The sequence below is a fragment of the Rhinolophus hipposideros genome, assembly GCF_964194185.1.
Source record: "Rhinolophus hipposideros genome assembly, chromosome: 12".
NCBI classification, from domain to species: Eukaryota; Metazoa; Chordata; class Mammalia; order Chiroptera; family Rhinolophidae; genus Rhinolophus; species Rhinolophus hipposideros.
In genome coordinates, this window is record NC_138058.1 from 55419233 (window position 1) to 55437638 (window position 18406).

The following is an 18406-nucleotide window of genomic DNA, read 5'->3' on the forward strand; positions in this document are numbered from 1 at the left end:
GGGTGGTGTCTCTAGGGAGAGCCTACTTTACTGCTGCCTCTTCAGACTGAATGCACTTGGCTGAGAACTGAGGGTTCTGGGAAGAGCAGTCTGAGGGCAAAGGAGATGGTGGGATACGAAGGGACATCCCAGTTCACCTCCAGGGTGGACTCCATAAGGACTGGCAGTGCCCTGATGGGAAAGGAAACAAGTATGTGGCACCATCCTTTGCAAGTCTTATAAGCACCTAAGAGTAAGACTTCCTTTCTGGAAATCATGCTACCTGGAGCTTCCCACCCTCCAACGAAATAACCTGACATAAGCAGGAGATGACATCAAGCAAACAGACCAGGTTGATATTATGGTTTATCCGTGGTGGTTTAGAATTACCAAGGTGTCCTTTGGGTTATCTATCAAGAGAAGGTTTTACTGACACTCTCCAATCCAGGAGCCTTGTTGCACAATTTACAGCTGGGTCCTGACTCACATGCCGGGGTCCCAAAAATGAGACGGTTTATAACTTCATTGTAGGACAACTGGATGAACTAACGAGCCTCCGTGTCGGTACATGGCAAGGAGAGGGAGAAACGGATCCTAACATGAAGTCTGCCGATAATTTGAGTGTGACCTTTTCTAAGTCACAGCTTTCCCAGACTTTAATTTTCTGACATGTTCAATGGAACTAGTACTGCTGAGTTACTGAATTCACTGGGCTGTTGTAGAGATAAAATGAGATGTTAGATTGAAAAGGACATGGAAACTGTCAGGTGCTGTGCACATCCAACATGCCTTTGTTACCAATTTATTAAATAACTAATGTTTGAGAGCTTCTATTCATTCAATGGACTGTATATTCAGTACCCAATTAAGACAGTTGCCGAAGTGTGGGTGGAGAGCCAAGGGTGGGAAGAGCAAGACAACACTCAAGTGAGAAAGATGTGTTCCTTTGCCTCAGGGATCTCCCTCTGTCCCCAGAGAGATAAAGCACACACAGCAATGTCTCAGGCAGAATGCGTTAAATACCAAAGAAAGCACTTCTGGAGGGCAGCTTGCTTCTCATTCACAAATGGCAAACACCAAACTCTTAGGAAGCCAGTGGAAGTACATGGATTTGGGGTAGTAAACTCTATTCTCTACAGTTCTTCTTGGGATGTAAGTTGGATCCAACATTAGACTAGTTGAGCACGATGGTTTTGTACCTGTTTGCAGCACGTTGTGACTAGGAGGTCTAACTGGGGAAAAAATAAACCCATCTGTTAAGTAGAGATGAAAGTTAGCAAGATCAAGCCCATCACAGACACACATGACACAACAACCCACGTGACTTTCAGCAACACTTTTTCCAGGCTGAACTCCACATAATAGAGACTGTGCTGAAGAAGGGAACAAAGAAAAAGCCATCTGGGAAAAGGGCAGCAGCTGTTTTCAAAATAGCCTGAGCTTTTCCTCTGAGTCCCAGGGAAGATGGTACAGAAGAGTGAGTCTCATCTTCTCCATCATGTGGTGCTCACTTGGCCCGCACGGCACCCACAGTCCTCGTGACTAACCCGGGGCTGCAGTAAGGTGAGAGGTGGAGGACTCCCAGCATCCTACCACAAGTACTTGGCATAGCCCCGTCATTTCAGATAAGGGCTTTTCACCATTTCCCAGTGATCAAAAGTTGACTCCAGGCTTGGACATTTGGGTCAAGAACATTTGTTCCGTAAGTTCCTCCCTGAGTTTTCCTTTGCTCAGTTTCAACTTTTCATGTTGATCTAGTCTCCGAAGCCCTAACCCATGCTCCCTGTCTGGTGTGCGCAGGACCATTTATGGACGGAAGTCCTACGCGTCCCTTGGCTGTCTGTCAGTCAAGCTCTTATCAGGGACTGTTGCACCTGTGGGAATAAAGCTGAGCACATATGTGGTCCTTTCCAGCTTTCCCTCAATTAGTTCAAGGGAACACCCTTTTGTTCTAAAGTAGTATCAGCCTGAACCCAGCCTTCCACATGGCTTTTGAAGCATGTCCTCTGGGTCTATATTATTCTCTTCCTCGTTCTCATTTATATTGCCTGTTCCATAGTTCTTGCCTCTAGAATAGTACCTAGAAAACTGGTAGAGGTTGCCCATATTCATATGCACCAAAACCCCAGACTTTTCATTCAGATTGAAAGAAAGCACCTCAGTTTTTGCTATATTAGTTTCCTATATTAGCTGCTGTATCAAATAACCATACACTTGGTGGCTGAACAGTCAGAATCTAAAACCAGCTTACCGGGCCAAAATCAAGGTATCCGTAGGACCGCACTCCCCCTGGAGGATCTAAGGGAGAATTCTTTTCTTGGCCTTTTCCAGATTCTAGAGCCCATTCCTCGCATTCCTTGGCTTTGGGCCCTATGCTCAATCTTCAAAACCAGCAGTGTAGCATCATAGCTCAATGTCACATTTTCTTCTTCTTTTGCGTCCAATATCCCTTTGCTTCCCTCTTATAAGGACACTTGTGGTTGAATTTAGGGGCCACCAGATAATCCAGGGTAATCTCCCCATTTCAAAAGCCTTAACGTAATCCTATCTGCAATGTCTCCTTTGACCCAGTCTCAGGACTCAGTCTGAGAGAGGTACTCCACCCTCCACAATAGCTCAGGATTGGACTTGTGTGAACAGCCCCTTCAGATAGCCCGGACTCCAACACTAAAAGATACTCCTCTCAAGGACTCTTTTCCTCCAATATTCCTTGCTTCTTCATAACCATATTAGTCATTTATGGACAAGGCAGGGTTTTCACAGCTGTATGAAATCCATATTTCATAATTCTGAAGTTCCCAACAGTGGGCTGCTTGGAGATTAACATATTATCAGGGAGCAGCGGAGCGCTCCAACTGCCTCTCTTCAGAGGCCGAGTTCGTCTGGGCTCCTTGTTTACCTCACTGCACATTGCTAGGGACTATGAGCATCGTTTTAAATCAAAGCACAGTGGTACATCTACACACGGCACGAGATGCTAATACAGAATGACTCGTTTATTAGACGAGCTAACAGTTACACATTCACGTGAATTTGGGCCTTCAATGTTGTACCCATGGGAGATCGTACTCGTACACAGATGCAGCTGCCATTGCATAAATCATTTTTTGGAACTCCTCTTTGGGAAGAATCTTCAAAAGCCTGTGGCATACTTTATTTAATAACCCAGTGGTGGCAAGTCTTCATCCACTGAGAGTGAATTTTATTTTGAAGAAGAACCATGTTATTCAGATCCAAAGGCCATGATCAATTTATAGGTGAAATAGCTAAATTCTGAAAATAAGGTACATATAAACAGTGCTTTTCCTAAGTTGCTCCACCTGTTTTTAAATGCGTTCGCAAGGTATTATATACAATGACCAAATTATTGTGAATAAGATCATAGCCTACCAAAGTGACTTCTTTGAAGAATAATTTATGATTAGTGTTTTATAGGTTATAAAGGGGCTATCACGTACATATTCTATGAAATAGAAAGTGGAAATACTTTTTAAGACTAATTATCATTAAATTAAAGAAATAAGAGGTTCACAGACTGTGTTTTCACAAGATCTTACATCTGGTAAGTGGCAGAGCCAAGATTCAGGTTTCAGTCTTCAAATCCCAAGTCCAGCGGTCTTACCATTAAGCCAGGAAGGCAGTTATATAGCCCTTTTGTTTCCACTGTCCCCAACCATATTCATGGCAGACCTTGCTATTAGATGAAGGCGCCCTTTCCTGTTGAGCTAGATTCAGTCTCAGAATCCCCAATTCATCTCTTCAGGGAGTCAAAGCAACGAACTGCTGTTGAAATTCAACTTACTGTGTCTTTTGCATTATACCTTATTGAAGAGGCTAGCTCTGATTTGAATATACTATTTCTAATATATTTGTTTAAAAATTAGAGTCCTTACTTGATCACTGCAAAATATGCCAGTTAATGTCTTTGCTCTTGGAATTTGTTTCACGCCATGAAACCTTAGGATTGCTTGGAACCTAATATCTGTAGGTGTTCAAATCATTCATATTTCTCTTCAAAGATCTTCTGAAGAGTTATACAAACCTGCCTACACAAACAGATACATATCTGAAGATATTTTTGTCTCCCCAAGCTGTCTCATTATGTCTCGTTGGTTCACTGAGGAGCCACAGCCCAACATGAGAGCAGCGCCTTACAAAATAGAGTAACTACCTGGCTTCTGGCAAGTATAGACTCTGCTTGCTTCCATGTGCATATGTTCGTTTAAATTAAGTTATTTTGTTTTTAAATTTGAGCTTAGTAAAGCAATCTGATAGGTTTGCTGATGATCTTCCTTAGGTCTCGATTGAGGTTGATTTGAATTTTCCAACTGCCAAATACTTATTTTGACTTCAGGCTTTTAACAACAAATTGGTGTTTTTCAAAAGATACCTGGGGACTTCTGCATCAGAATCATCTTGGGAACTTTTTACTACCCTAGATATTATCTGGTGTCTGGTGGTATTCTCACAAATATGAATTTTGGCTGATTTAAGGTGGTTTAAGAACCACTGCAGGTTCTACTTCCAATTAAAATGTAGACAATTATGAGAAATTGTTGCTCTTGCCAAGGGGAAAAATATATCTGTATCTATAGCTATATCCATATCCATATCTATCTCTTTAATTCTTTAAAGCCAGTGAAGAACTATGGACATAAAGAAGGGTGGATGAACTAAATTCACGAGAATGCTGCATACAGAAAAATAAAGCATCTGAGAATATGAAGACAAGTCAATATAAATGATCTACACTGAAACATGAAAGGGAAAAAAAGATTAAAAACAAAAATATTAGAAACTCAGGGGATAATATTAAATAATCTAATATATGTGGGATTGGAGTCCCAGAAGGCAAGGAGAGGAAAAAACTGGGTAAAAGAATTATTTGAAGATTTAATCAAGAAATTTTCAAATTAATGAAAGACATTAAACCACAGATGCAAGAAATGCAGCAAATCCCAAGCTTTATATGAATACAAACATCACTTGTAGGCACATTATAGTCGCTGAAAATCAAAGACAGAAGAAAAATGTGTAAAACAAGCCAGAGGGGGAAAGAGACACTTCATATTTGGGGAAAAGTGGGGAGAAGAGACACAAATGACAGCTGACTTATACACAGAAATAATAGAATCCAGAAGATAATGTAATAACATTATTAAAGTGATAAAAGAAACAGTAACAAATGTCAACCTAGAATTTTACATCCAGTGAAAATGCACCTCAAAATGAGGAAGAAATGAAAGACATTGTCAAACAAACAAAATCTGAGAGAATGTGTTACCAACAGATCCAAAGTACCAGGAATAAGCCATGTTATTTACATCACTACAATCTCTAGAGGTTTTTGTAAGCTAAAGGGAAGTCACCCCAGATGGAAGACTGAACCTATAGGAAGGAATAAAAAGCACTGGAAAAAGTAAATATGTGGGTAAATATAAAATACTATATTTAACTTTTTTTCATTTTTAAAAGATGTTTGAATGTTTACATAAAAAATAATAGCAAATATTGTGGGATTTATAACATACGCAGAAGTAAAACACATGACAAAACGGCATGGAGGAATGGAGGGGTAAAATGAAATTATAGTGTTTTAAGGTAATTGCTTTGTCCATAATAGTATATTTATAATATTTATTCAATGCTATAATATTTATTCAATGCAGACAATGATATATTAAGGTTGCATATTGAAATCACTAGAGCGGCCATTTAAAAAAATAAAACAAAGAGGCACAGCTAAGAATTAAGAGAGGAGATAAAAGAAATAAGAAATAATAATCAATCTAAGAGAAGGCAGGAAAGAAGGAACTAACAACACATGGACAAATATAAAACAAAGCAAGAGGATTCATAAACCAAACCTATCAGAAATTGTATCAAATATAGAGACTAAACATTTCAATCAAAAAGTAGAGATTTTTAGACAGACTAAAAAAGGGACAGCCATCAGTAGGCTGTTTATAAGACATGCACTTTATTCTGCTGTTTTGGGGAGGAATAATGATAGTTTTGTTCAAGTCTTCTCTATCTTCATTTATCTTCTGTATTTTTATGGATTTCCTTTTTTCTATTTGTTTTATCAGTTACTGAGAAAATAGTGTTGAAATCCCCAGCTAAAAGTGTCTATGTCTCTATTTTTCTTTAAATTCTGTTTTTGTTTTACCTACTTAAAAGCTCTGTTATGACACATTAAGGATTGTTATGTCCTCTTGATGAATTGACTTCCTTATTATTATGAAACATTCCTCTTTATCTCTGGTAATATTCCTTGTTATGAACTTGACTTTGTCTAGTATTGATGTATCTACTCCAGCTTCCTTTTATTTAGTGTTTGACTGCCAAATGTGCTGCCATCTTTTTATTTTAATCTATTCTTTATTTAAAGTGATTTCTTACATACACAACATACACTGGATCTTGCTTTATTTTAAAAATTCAATCTGACAATATCTGGTTTTTAACTGAAGTATTTAGACATTTACAAATAATGTAATTATCTATATGGTTGGATGTAAATCCATCATTTGCTATTTTTCTATTTGTCCTGCTTTTACTTTGTATTATTTTTCCTCTTTGTATCTTTTTTTGGGTGGAGGTATCATTGCTGTTCTACCTGCTTGATTATTTCATTTTTATTAAAATTTAAATTTTGTAATAGTTTTAGATTTCTAAAACAGTTGCAAAATAGTACAGGGAGTTCTGGTATACCTGATCCCGTTTCCCTTACTGTTAACATCTTACGTTTCTATGATACATCTATTATTACTAATGAACCAGTATTGACACATGATTAATTATGGCTCATAGTTTATTCAGCTTTCCTTAGTTTTTACTTAATATCTCTTTTCTGTTTCAGGACCCAATCCAGGATACCATGTTACATTTAGTTGTAATGTCTCCTTAGGCTCCTCTTGGCTCTGACAGTTTCTCAGACTTTCCTTGTTTTGATAACCTTGACAGTTTTGTGGAGTATCGGTCATGTATTTCATAGAATGTTCCTTAATTGGGGTTTGTCTGATATTTTTCTCATGGTTTGACTAGGGTTATGGGTTTTTGAAGGTAAGACCAAAAAGTGCAATTCTCGTGGCATCATATCAAGGGTACATACTATCCTGATGATTTATTACTGTTGATGTTAACTTTGATCACCTGACTGAGATGGTTTTGTCAGGCTTCTGTACTGTAAGATTACTGTCTTCTTCCCACTTTCCATCCTGGACTCTTTGGGAGGAAGTCATTCTACCCACCCCACACTTATGGGGTAAGGAGTTATATTCCCTCTCCTTGAGAGGAGAGTATCTACACAAATTATTTAGAATTCTTCTGCAGCGGAGATTTGTCTCTTCACCCCTATTCATTTATTTATTCCATCATTTATATGAGTACAGACTCATATTTTAGGTTATAATCTAGTATTCTACTATATTATTTATTTTATTGCTCAAATTATTCCAGCTTTGGTCATTGGGAACCTTTTCATTTGGCTCCTGTGTCCCTTGGACATACCTCTTCATCATTTCTTTGTTAGCACTTTCTTACTCTCTGGCACTAAAGGCTTCTATGTCAGCTGCCCACTCCTAGAAACAGTCATTTCTCCAAGGAGCCTTGGATCCTTTTCTTGGAGAAAGGTTTTAGAAACCAAAATCTGGGCATCCATTGTGCTTGCTGCAACTGAATGTTGTTGCTTCTAGGCCCTCTCATCTGACAGAGCAAAGAAATGTTTGTGGTATACTAATCTGTGCAACTACACATTGCTGCAAATTTTCCATATGGAACCATCTGGACCTATAGTAAGCCAAACATGAGTTCATACTGATGTCTCCAACACTAATCCAGTAGCGCATGTTCATTCTAACCTTCTTCCTTAAGGGCACCTCTTTGAAAATGTTATTACCTGTTCTGGTCACATCCTCCCTCTTTCCCCTAAACAATCCCACTTAGAAATGTTTCACCTTAGCCTTTATAAGACCCCCATTCCTGGGCCAATATTATACATTTGCTCAATAAAGTCATTCTCTAGCCTAAAATGTCTTGGCTTAAATATTTAAAATCTGGAAAATCTACACAGTAAAGTACCAGATAACTGCTGTGTTGACTTCTGGTTCTACCATTTGCCTATTGAGTGAATCTTAGGAGGCACATACAATTGCTCAGGACCTCGATTTCTTGACCTATAAAAGGGGTACTGGTTTGCTGCGGGGACTAAATATATATGGGGGTAAATACGACTTTATAAAATAAAAAGCACTGAGAATAGATATGGAATTATAGTGACTTTTGACCAAGCTCTTAACACCATCCCTGGCATTAGGAGGATGGTATCAACACTGTTTCATTTAACCCTCAAAATGGAATACTTTTTATTATGCCTATTTTACAAATGAGGAAACTAAGAAATTAAGAGCTTGGTAGTGTAGTAGTAATGGTAATAAATAGTACTTTCTGAGGGTTTACTATGGGCTTGGCACTGTTCTAAGCACTTTCCACATATTCATTAATTTAATCTTCATAACAACCTAAGGAAGAATTCTCTATTTTACAGAAGAAGAAACTGAAGCACAGAACGTATTCCACAGCTAGTAAATGAAAAGGTCGGCATTCGAACCCAGGTCTCTCTCTCTCTCTCTCTCTCCCTCTCTCCTGATGTCTCTTAACTAGCAAATTAAACCGCCTCTACCATGACTCATTCTTTGGAAAATATTTATTGAGAATTTACTGCACATTCTTCATTGGTCTAGGCACTGCCGGTCCAGTAGTGAATGAGAAACATTCAGTCAATGTTAATTTGTTAACATGTAAATGTGTCTCCTACTTAGAACAACCTCTTTCATTTATGACCGCTTTTGAGGAGAGATTTTTGTCCATGAGGCACTATGCCAGCAGCGCTCTATGAAACACAGGATTACTATATTTTTACTTGGTCGTATTGATTTGCTGGTCGTTTTGTCTCAGAAATTAGAAAACAGTGACTGAAGGTGGATGTGTCCTCCTCGAGAACCGGAGTGGATCTGTTCGCCATTACACACTCCTTTCTCCCTTTCCTAGCACCTCCCAGCCTTTGCAACCGCAGCTGTCCTCAGTGGCAGCTGGTTCCAGCAGCTCCTCATTGCAGAGTCGGTTCATGGGACCGCCCTAATGAATATATACTTTCCCAGCCAAGACTAGGGTGAAGCAGATCCCAAGACACTGTTGTGAATGGATGTGATGCTCAGAGCAGCTGCAGGATGGGGCCAACACAGAGAAGAGGACAAATCCAGAACTCCACAGAGCAGGGCAGCCACTGCCCTGGTGTGCCTTGGGTGGAGAGTGCTACTATAAGACTTGCTGGGCAACATCATAAGTAATCCCTTCATGGCTTACGCCATCCTGAGTGGGGTCTGCGGTGACTTCAACTATAAGCAGCCTCACTCATACAGCACCCCCAAAGCCTCTTTGGTTACAAGAACATGTATGCCTGGGAATCTTTGCTATAAACCACCCCATTTCCCAGAGGCCCTAGCCAAGGAAGTTTTCCACAAACCAATGAAATTCTCAGTCTTTGTGATCAAATGCCCTCTCTCTACCCTCTCTTTTCCTTACCTTTATCCCCTTAGACAACTACTCAAAGACACTTGCTACATTGAAATTGCTCTAGCATTACCAAAAACTGTGTGAAGACACTTGAAGAGAAATAATGCTTTGAACTAAAGCATGTTTCCCAGTGTTATTGAAGAATAGAAAATTAGGACTTACTGAGCCATCCATCCCCACTGCGTCATTCATCGCCTGGCTGCTTTGGTGAGTGCCAAAGTGCTTTTGGGGGCCTCCTGAGCACGTCTTTCCTTTCCATCCCTTTCCTTGATTGCATTCGGAAGGACTAAAAGCAAACATGGCATCTTAATTACTAAAGGTTATTCATAATTTGGTCCAAAGCCTCAAAGCTCAAAAGAATCAGAACAATTTGTCTTCTGAATTCACTCACCATAGTTTCCCAACCAACCAATGGGGTCTTTAGTATTTGTTGAAAATGTTCTTTCACTGTAAGCTATAGTGTCCCTGGAGCAATGTGATGAGATCGTCCTACAGGCTGGATGCAACAATTAAGTCTTTTTCAGGAGATGTACAGATAAGACTGCTTGGGGGTTTTGAAGCAACTTTATTCTAGGAAGCCCAGCCAAATTTCAAAGTAACATAATGTTGAAATTTCTTTTGCCTACCCCAGAAGGATGATGTCCCCTGCTCTGTCAGTTCTATAAATTATATTTATTCATTTTTGTCATAGTAGGTCCAGAAAAGTACAGAGAATGACAAAACCAATACCCATTTAATAGTAGTCATAATGATTTAACAAATGCTAACATTTTGCCATATCTTTGTCATATATAATTATAACGATAGATATCGCCATTTGATTCATGAAATAAATTGTTAAGTTAAACCAATAGTCCGATTTCCATTTTTCTCTTTAAGGGACATTTACAATTAACCTTTCAGTTCTGAGCTTTTTGTAACCATGACTTTAAAATAGAAGAGATAGGTTCAGGAATTGACCATAAATACTCCAGACAGAACTTTCAACAGGGCTTCACTTCTACTTGGCATGAGCTGTGGCTGGTGAGGGAGTCAGCGTGGGACATTAATATGGGATATTTGGGCAGAGATAAACGTTCTGTAAGTGCTAAAATGGATCGATCTGAAGATCACATGCTTCAGGGAGTCTGAAAGTCTAAAGTTGTTCAGGTTGTTTCGTTGATTTCCCTTAACGCATAGGTATCCCAAGATTTCATTTTTCAAGTACCTTCCTTTTAAATACCATCCATACACAATCCGAGCTGCAGAAAGTTGAAAACCAAACTCCTATTTGTTGCCCTATTTAACTCGCACAATCACATCTAACCACTGCGAGTCTTGAATAACCTCTCCTTTCTTCCATATATGAACATAATCAAGTTCCCTTCAGCTCTCATGCCTGCCATACAGTTCTGTTGAAATTTCTTTTGAGAGCATATATAGGTTTTTGTGGCTTTCCCCTGGTTTACAACCATCCTAGAATCAAAGCAGAGTTCAAAAACGGGTTAAGGACAATATGTTGACAGATACACACGTGTCAAACAATAGTCTTCACTCCCAGGCAAGAACAAAACAAACAAGTTATTGCTTATTGATCTTAAAGCAAAATCATATATTTTTTTCCTCTTTCTGCTTAATTATTGCATCTTGGAGAAGCTTACAAAATTAGAAATCAAGTTCTGGAAATAGACAGTGGTGATGGTTACACAATATTGTGCATGTACTTACTGCCACTGAATTGTACATTTGAAAATGACTAAATGGTAAATTGTACGTTATGCACGTTTTACTACAAATTTTTAAAGATAGATTTTATAAAATATTTAAAGAACAGTTGAATAATAGGTCAAATGAAATTGTAAAAAACTAACCTTTTATCATGCCTTTTGGGAAAACAGAAAGCACTTTCGGGATTGACAACATGACGATCCAGCGTTTACAAGTACATATGTAGTTCTATCTCTCAAACACTATAGACTGAGGTCTACTCATGCTTTTTGCTTCCTAAACCAGGAAAAGAGCAGGATATCTGATGATTAAAACTATAAGCGATTCCAAATTTCAAATATGGTTTTACTCTGCTTCTGGACAGGACCCTCTCCTGTTTTCTCCTAACTAGACATCTCTGGTCACCCAAGTCCACAAGGCATTATTTGATATTAAACAAAAATATTATTTTAATCTGCGTGAGGTCATCCTTGTTTACTTTGATATGCTTTTCTATTGGCACATTGTGTAGATCAGGTTACTGTGGAAAAGCCCTAACAAAGCGGTATATGCGTTGTGTTAAACATTTAGCATCTGTTTCCAAAACTCCACTAGTCAGGGACTCAAGAAAGGTAATAGGTGACCCTGTTCATTTTATGATAATGACCTGTTGCCTGAGAAATGTGTGCCTTATGTGGCCCAGAAATATCTGACCACAACCAAAGAGAAAAACAAGCCATTAGAATTGCTCCTTGACATGGCCTTAGTTTACAACCAGCCAGTATATGATGAAAGTTTATGCTCCTTTTCCACCTAAGTTATTTTTCCAACTGAAAATTGCTCCCAGCTGTACTGACCCAGATGTGTTGGCAGCCCATGCTGTGAGGGCCATTTTACAGGTGACGAAGCCCGCAGACAATAAAGTTTACACAACTTGTATACAGCTGGTCTCCCATAGACCTTTGGACTCCTAACACTGCCCCCTACAAAAAAAGAGAAAAAAAGTGGTAGGGTCCTGACACTTCACTTGGGGCACAGTTAAAAGGGGGATTTCAGTGCTGCAGGCCCAAATTTATGTAGGACCCCGACTTATGAAACAGGAGTAAGATGAATTACCCGACGTTCCCCTCCCCCTCCAGCTTTCAGCTTGATTGAACTGAAAGTAGCTCTGGACCAGTAAGAAAATGATCAGAAACTGTCCCTAAGATCTAGCTTCCAGGAGAGGTAAGCCATGATATACCTCTGATCCCACTGAGTTGCCATTTATGTTTTTCACTTTACGTTGTCCTGTGATAGACTGTACCAATTTTACTCTTTCCTTCACATTTAAATGAAAGGTCATTTATCCTATGTAGAAGTTGTTCTAAAATTAGTGCAATATTATGTGGCATCAGGAAGTCACAGGATGAAAATCAGGGTGATTATACATCCAGGTTATTTTCAGGACAGTTTTAGGCAGTTTAGCATATATCAGATGCTTCATTAAAAAATAAAACACTATTCACAATAGTGGAATTAAACACACTGGGATGGGGTTAGTAGACCTCCAGAGGACATTCCCAGCCTCCTCCAGTCTTGAACACTAGTGGCGAGACACACGTGCAGTACCTGAGTTCTCACCTTTCCTCCTGGTAAAATCCGAAGGATGACCAGCAATATCCTTCTGTCTTCTCTCAGTTGTTCCCTGAGAAGGCGCAACTAACACCACCTTTGAAGAACAGCACGATAAAATACAGTGTGCCCAGCCACCAGCTCCTAGGCTCTCGGTGGTAATGAGAGGTCCTGCTGCCTGCCACCTGTCACTAGTCCCTAATGCAGCCTGGGAGGGCCTGGCCACACATCAGCAGGATCCATGGGAAATGTGAGAAAGTATAGCGGAGGTGTAGATGAAATAATGTGCAGGAAATGGAAGCTGAGTGGCCCCGTCCTAGAGTGTCCTGACTGTAGTTTGAAAACCCTTGCTCACAGTGGTTTTGTCATTTTCTATATTTTTGTCATTTTCTACAACTATTACTTATTGGACTGTAGGGTAACTTTTTTCTTTTGCCATAAACCCTTTTGGACAGCTATCGTCTTGAAAAGATCAAAATATATTTTTAGGGAAAAATTAAAATATTGCAGTTGTAGGTGAATGTACCACTTGCATAAAATATTTGTTGACATCTAGTATCCCTTGTGGGGATGTCATAATGATACCGCTGGCCACATGAAAACCAGAAAAAACACAAATTTGGTGAAGAAGCATCAGCATTTACTTCAAAAAGTGTGACTTTAAGCAGACCCTGTGCCAAGGTGATGATTTAACGCAGCAGCTGTACAAGGTGCGTTTTCATATCACTCTGTGAAGTTTAATTTTTCATTTAGATACAGTGATGATTCTTCTAAACTAATTGCTTCAATTTAGTTCAATTGCATATTTTTTTTGTGCATGCCTGACGAAGTGTTAGCTGCTTATTAGTCTCCTTTGGCAGAAGTAAAACTATGGAAACAGTGATAGGACATCAGCTTTATATCAGGGTCATCAAATGTTTCAAATGAGAAATTCGTTGATTCTACTACTGGCTGACTTTTTAAAAACCAAATTCATGGAACAAAATTAAAACTTTGGAAAGTTCATTCTGTGAAAATTGAAAAAATCTGACATTATGCTGATTGCTATTATAAATCCAGTTGAAAAGTTCATCATTGAAGAAGAATTTTGTTTTTGAGGTGATAAATATTGGTGGCCAGAATCATGGTAGAAACAATATTGTTACTAAATTAAGAACCTGGGAGCAGAAATGTATTTGGATTGGGTAGTGGAACATATATATTTAGTAGTTTTGTCCAAACAAGCTCTGGTGGTCTACCAATGAAAATGGAAGCTGTGTTTATACATAGGCACACACACACGCACGCACACACACACACACACACAGTAACTGTATCACAAAATTCTCCTTCCTGTCTATCAATTGACTTAGAATATCTGAGTCTTTATGATAAACTATTTTGTTAAAATTAACCTAAGTGTCCTACAGTGCTCTGAATTTTAGTTGTATTTTGTTCAAAATTATTTGGAGGTCATCAAAGTATTGAGTGAATGGAATTTTTCTAAATTTTGCTTTTAAGCCTGAAGCCTTTAGAAAATTGAATTATTGAAAACCAAGCTGACAAACAGGCAACGTCTAGTGAAAACTGAAAATGCAGAGTCCCTTGTTAAAAAATTAAGAATTTCAAGATGGCAATAGTAGGGCAGAAAACCAAGTATGGAGTTCTTGTAAGCACTGGGTTCTGTGCCACTGCACAAGTCACAAGCCCATGGAGCCAGCTCTGCGAACAGGAAGACATTAAAATGTATCTTGTAAAAGTGGGGTGGGGTGGGGTGGGTTACAATGAGTGCTCTAATGAAATACAAGATTTAATTTTGAAATTCTATAATTGTGCCCTGGATGATCTCAACCTGTGAGAATATTTTGATGGAGTTTCTATTTTTATTTAGATAAATTTAGATTCTGTCCCAGAATAGGATGTAATTGAGAAGGGCTACAATGTTGAGTCCTCTAAATTTGGGGAACCATTCAAAAGAACCATAAATACACAGACAACTTATTTGACAAGTTATCATAAAAATATTTGTCAAAGAAAGGTGATCTGAAGAGAGGCCAAAATTACCTGGGAAAATATTTGTACTGAATTATTTACACATTTCAATATTTTTAAAAATTAGAATTGAGACGAGCCTAACAGAATTGCTCTCAGCTTACCAAGTACTTGAACATCTGTAGAGAGAGTATTTTCTCAGTTAAATATATTGTGGTTTACAAAACACAGTTTTGTGGGGAAAACTTTTTTTAAATAATAAAACTATTGGAAAATGCATTCTACAGAAAATACCATGACAAGTAGGCTAAGAAACTGATTAAAGTACATCAATATGTATCAAGAATAATTGTTCTGCTTAAGTTTTTTAAAGTTGAGATCATCAGCATAAAGAAAACTTTCAAATTTGCTTTAACGTACACAAATACATGTTCTTCTATTTATTCAAAAGAATTTTATATTTGAAAGTAGTTCCTGAATAGAACCATTTTATGGGTCCACCAACATAAGAAACCAGTTTGTTGGTCAATAAGTAAATCTTTCAGAAAAATTATCATTCTAGTTGTTTTTATGCCCCCTCTCATTGTCAAACTATCTTGATTTGGATGACATATTATATGGTTACCCTGGTAATGAAAACAACAATCACCATTTATTAAGCACCTGGGGTGAGCCCAACACTTTTCAGGCATTAGCTCATCTGACGCTTAAAACAAGCCGGTGAGAGGTAGTGTTGGATCAACCAATTTCACCTCTGAGGAAACTGCCTTAAGGTGGTTTGGCCACTTCTCTAAGGTCGCGTCGCTGGGAAAGTATCTGACCCCAGGCCTCCCAACTCCCAGACCAGTGCTCTTTCACCCAGCCATTAGATGAGTTCACTACAGATTCTGCTTGTAAAAGGACAATTGCCCAGTGAAGTTTCCAGGAAAGAACCCAGATCTCTGATGTAACCGTCAAAATCCTGCTGCCTCTAACGTGACTAATTTGTGGGGCTCATCTCTGCTGATTAGCTCATATCTTCACTTTCTGGCACCATTAATAAGGGGTAACAGAAAAGTCCATTCAGCCTCCAACATTTTTAACCACCAACTAAATCTGTGCAAGACCCTCTGGGACACAAAGTGAAGTCAGATCTGGCTCCTGTCCCCCAGACCTTGCCCTTGAGCAAGGAGGCAAGGGGTGACATATGACATTTAAGTCTCCTGAGGGAGTTGGATAACTGGCCAGAGAACTTTCCTCCAAACAGACTTAACAAATCAGGAAAATTTATCTTAATTGTTCACCCCAAACTCAAGACGTTGCACCAAATAGATGTGCTTTACTTTAACACATAACAATCTTTCTATAATGGAAGACATACTATCACGATGTTTATAGACCAAACGGCACTAATCAAGTTTAGCTATGAACCATCAGGATGTTAATCTACATCCCCTGAGTACTCCAAACCATACTGTGCTATTTAGGTGGGTACTTTCAAAATTCCATTATGTATTCCATCTCAGAGTGGCTGTGTACAGCAAGAAAGCACAAAATGGAATCTTTCTAGTGGGAGACTTAGTATCTCTTCTTTGGAACTCACCATGGGACTCAGCTCAGTGTCAGACTTCCTCTAGGCTTCCAGGGATGACTAAACAAACACAATTGCTTTGTAATATCACGGATACCAACTTGTCCTTGGCGAGCAAGGAAGGGATTTCTTGAAAAGTCATTAAAAGTCTGCCTGCGAAACTCACTTCAAGGCCATCCTTACAGAGGGCAGGATCATGCAAGATGGGGTTCTTTTATGGGGCTGGCAAATGGAATTTGAGAAAATTCCTTCCGCAGCTATAAGGAAGAGTAAGATCCGTTGCCTTTTTCTCTCTCCCAAATTAGCTTTTCTGAAAGGTGTAAGCAGAAAAGGAAACAGCTTTTTCTGCAGTTATCAAGCCATTCACCTATGCCTGGGTTTAAGGTGGCTAACATGTGGGGGGAAAGGGAAACCGGTGATTGTTTCCCCTTTTAATGTCCCCAGTCCTCAGAGCCATAATAATTATAGTGACTACAGTAGATGCTGGGACACTCTGCCCACATTCCCCTGAGGCGCAGAGGCACTGGTTCCCCAGCTTCCGGGAGAGTTAGCTGCTGAAAGCTCCCCGCTGAATCTGGGACCTGGCCCTGCCCTTGGCTGAAGGGAGCCACCTTGCCCAAGGTCACACCCCCTCACCCCAAAGAGCAGTGACATAGAGTGACTGGTGAAGGATACAAAGGCCTGCACAACACTAAAGGGCCATTCCAGCTCCTCCTAAGATCGGCTGAGGCCTTGTGTTGCAATTCAACTTCTTCCTCTGTCCTATCTTGGGTCCTTCTTAGTGTACAGATGTTGATCCTGTGAGTACTCTCTTTTCTGTCTGCTTTCTGGGTTAGCAGGTAAGAGACTGACCAGGGACAGAGAACCTGTGACAGGGCAGGCACTTCATGTGCTTTGTGCCTAACCTACACAACATTATTACCAAGAGGGTATTATTAATTTCATTTTATAGGTGATAAAACTGAGGTTCAGAGCAGTTGTGTTCCTCACCTAAAATCACACAGCAAGTGAGCCACAAGTCAACTTTATCGCCAGGCCTTTAACCTTAAATTCCACACAACTTACTGCACGCATGGCACTATGCTGGCTCAAGATTCTAATCATAGATATTTTTATGAAGTATAACTTTCATTAAAATAAAAAATATATTTTAAAGATGAATGGAGCATAACTATGAAGAGGTAGCATGAGCAAGCTTCTTTGTGGTGAGAATAAATAAGGTCTCCAGTTTAGTGAATAGCCTTGCACTAATGTCAGCTTCCTGGTTTTGATTTCATACTGTGGTTATGTAAGATATTATCATTGGGGGAAGCTGGGTGACAGGTATAGAGACTTACTCATTGTACTATTTCTGTACCTTCTTTTGAGCCTAAAATTATTTCAAAATAATATGTATAAAAATTTCTAAAGCCAAGAAACAGTGAGACATGAGTTTCTGATGTCTTTTAAGAAAAATATTCCTCAAAAGGGAACTGAGAAAATATTTCACAATAATTGCCAAAGAGTAATATTAATCAGCTATCAATAAGAATTTAATGTTTATATTTTTCTATGATTCACTGAGGGCTGAAAGAGGTTTTTTTCCCCCCTTAAACTAATGATGTGCATTTACTGTGGGCCCTAAGTTCTCTTCCTAATTGTGGCTTCAAATAAAACAACACGCCTGACAATATACCCTTTCCCCAAAGAAAGTGGAAGAGAATGTACTTATGACACCTCCTCTTTTCACAACAGCTTTCCAAGGTGGATTTCTAGGCAGAAACAAGGATGTGATCACAGGAGCCCTGGAAGGCAGGCCTGTCCCTACTATGCTCTCCCATCAGCCCTCCAGGATGCTGGCCTTTCTACATTCAGCTGGCTTTGGTCTCCCATCACTAGAATCCCAACCCCTAAACCCCAAATGAAGGAATTGTCCAAGCAGCAACTAGTGTCTCCCCAAGGCTGTGGTCCCCGGAAAGCTGTCCTGGAAGTCAGCCCAGCTCCTCCTCCCAGGTGAATTAGTCTGTCTAATCT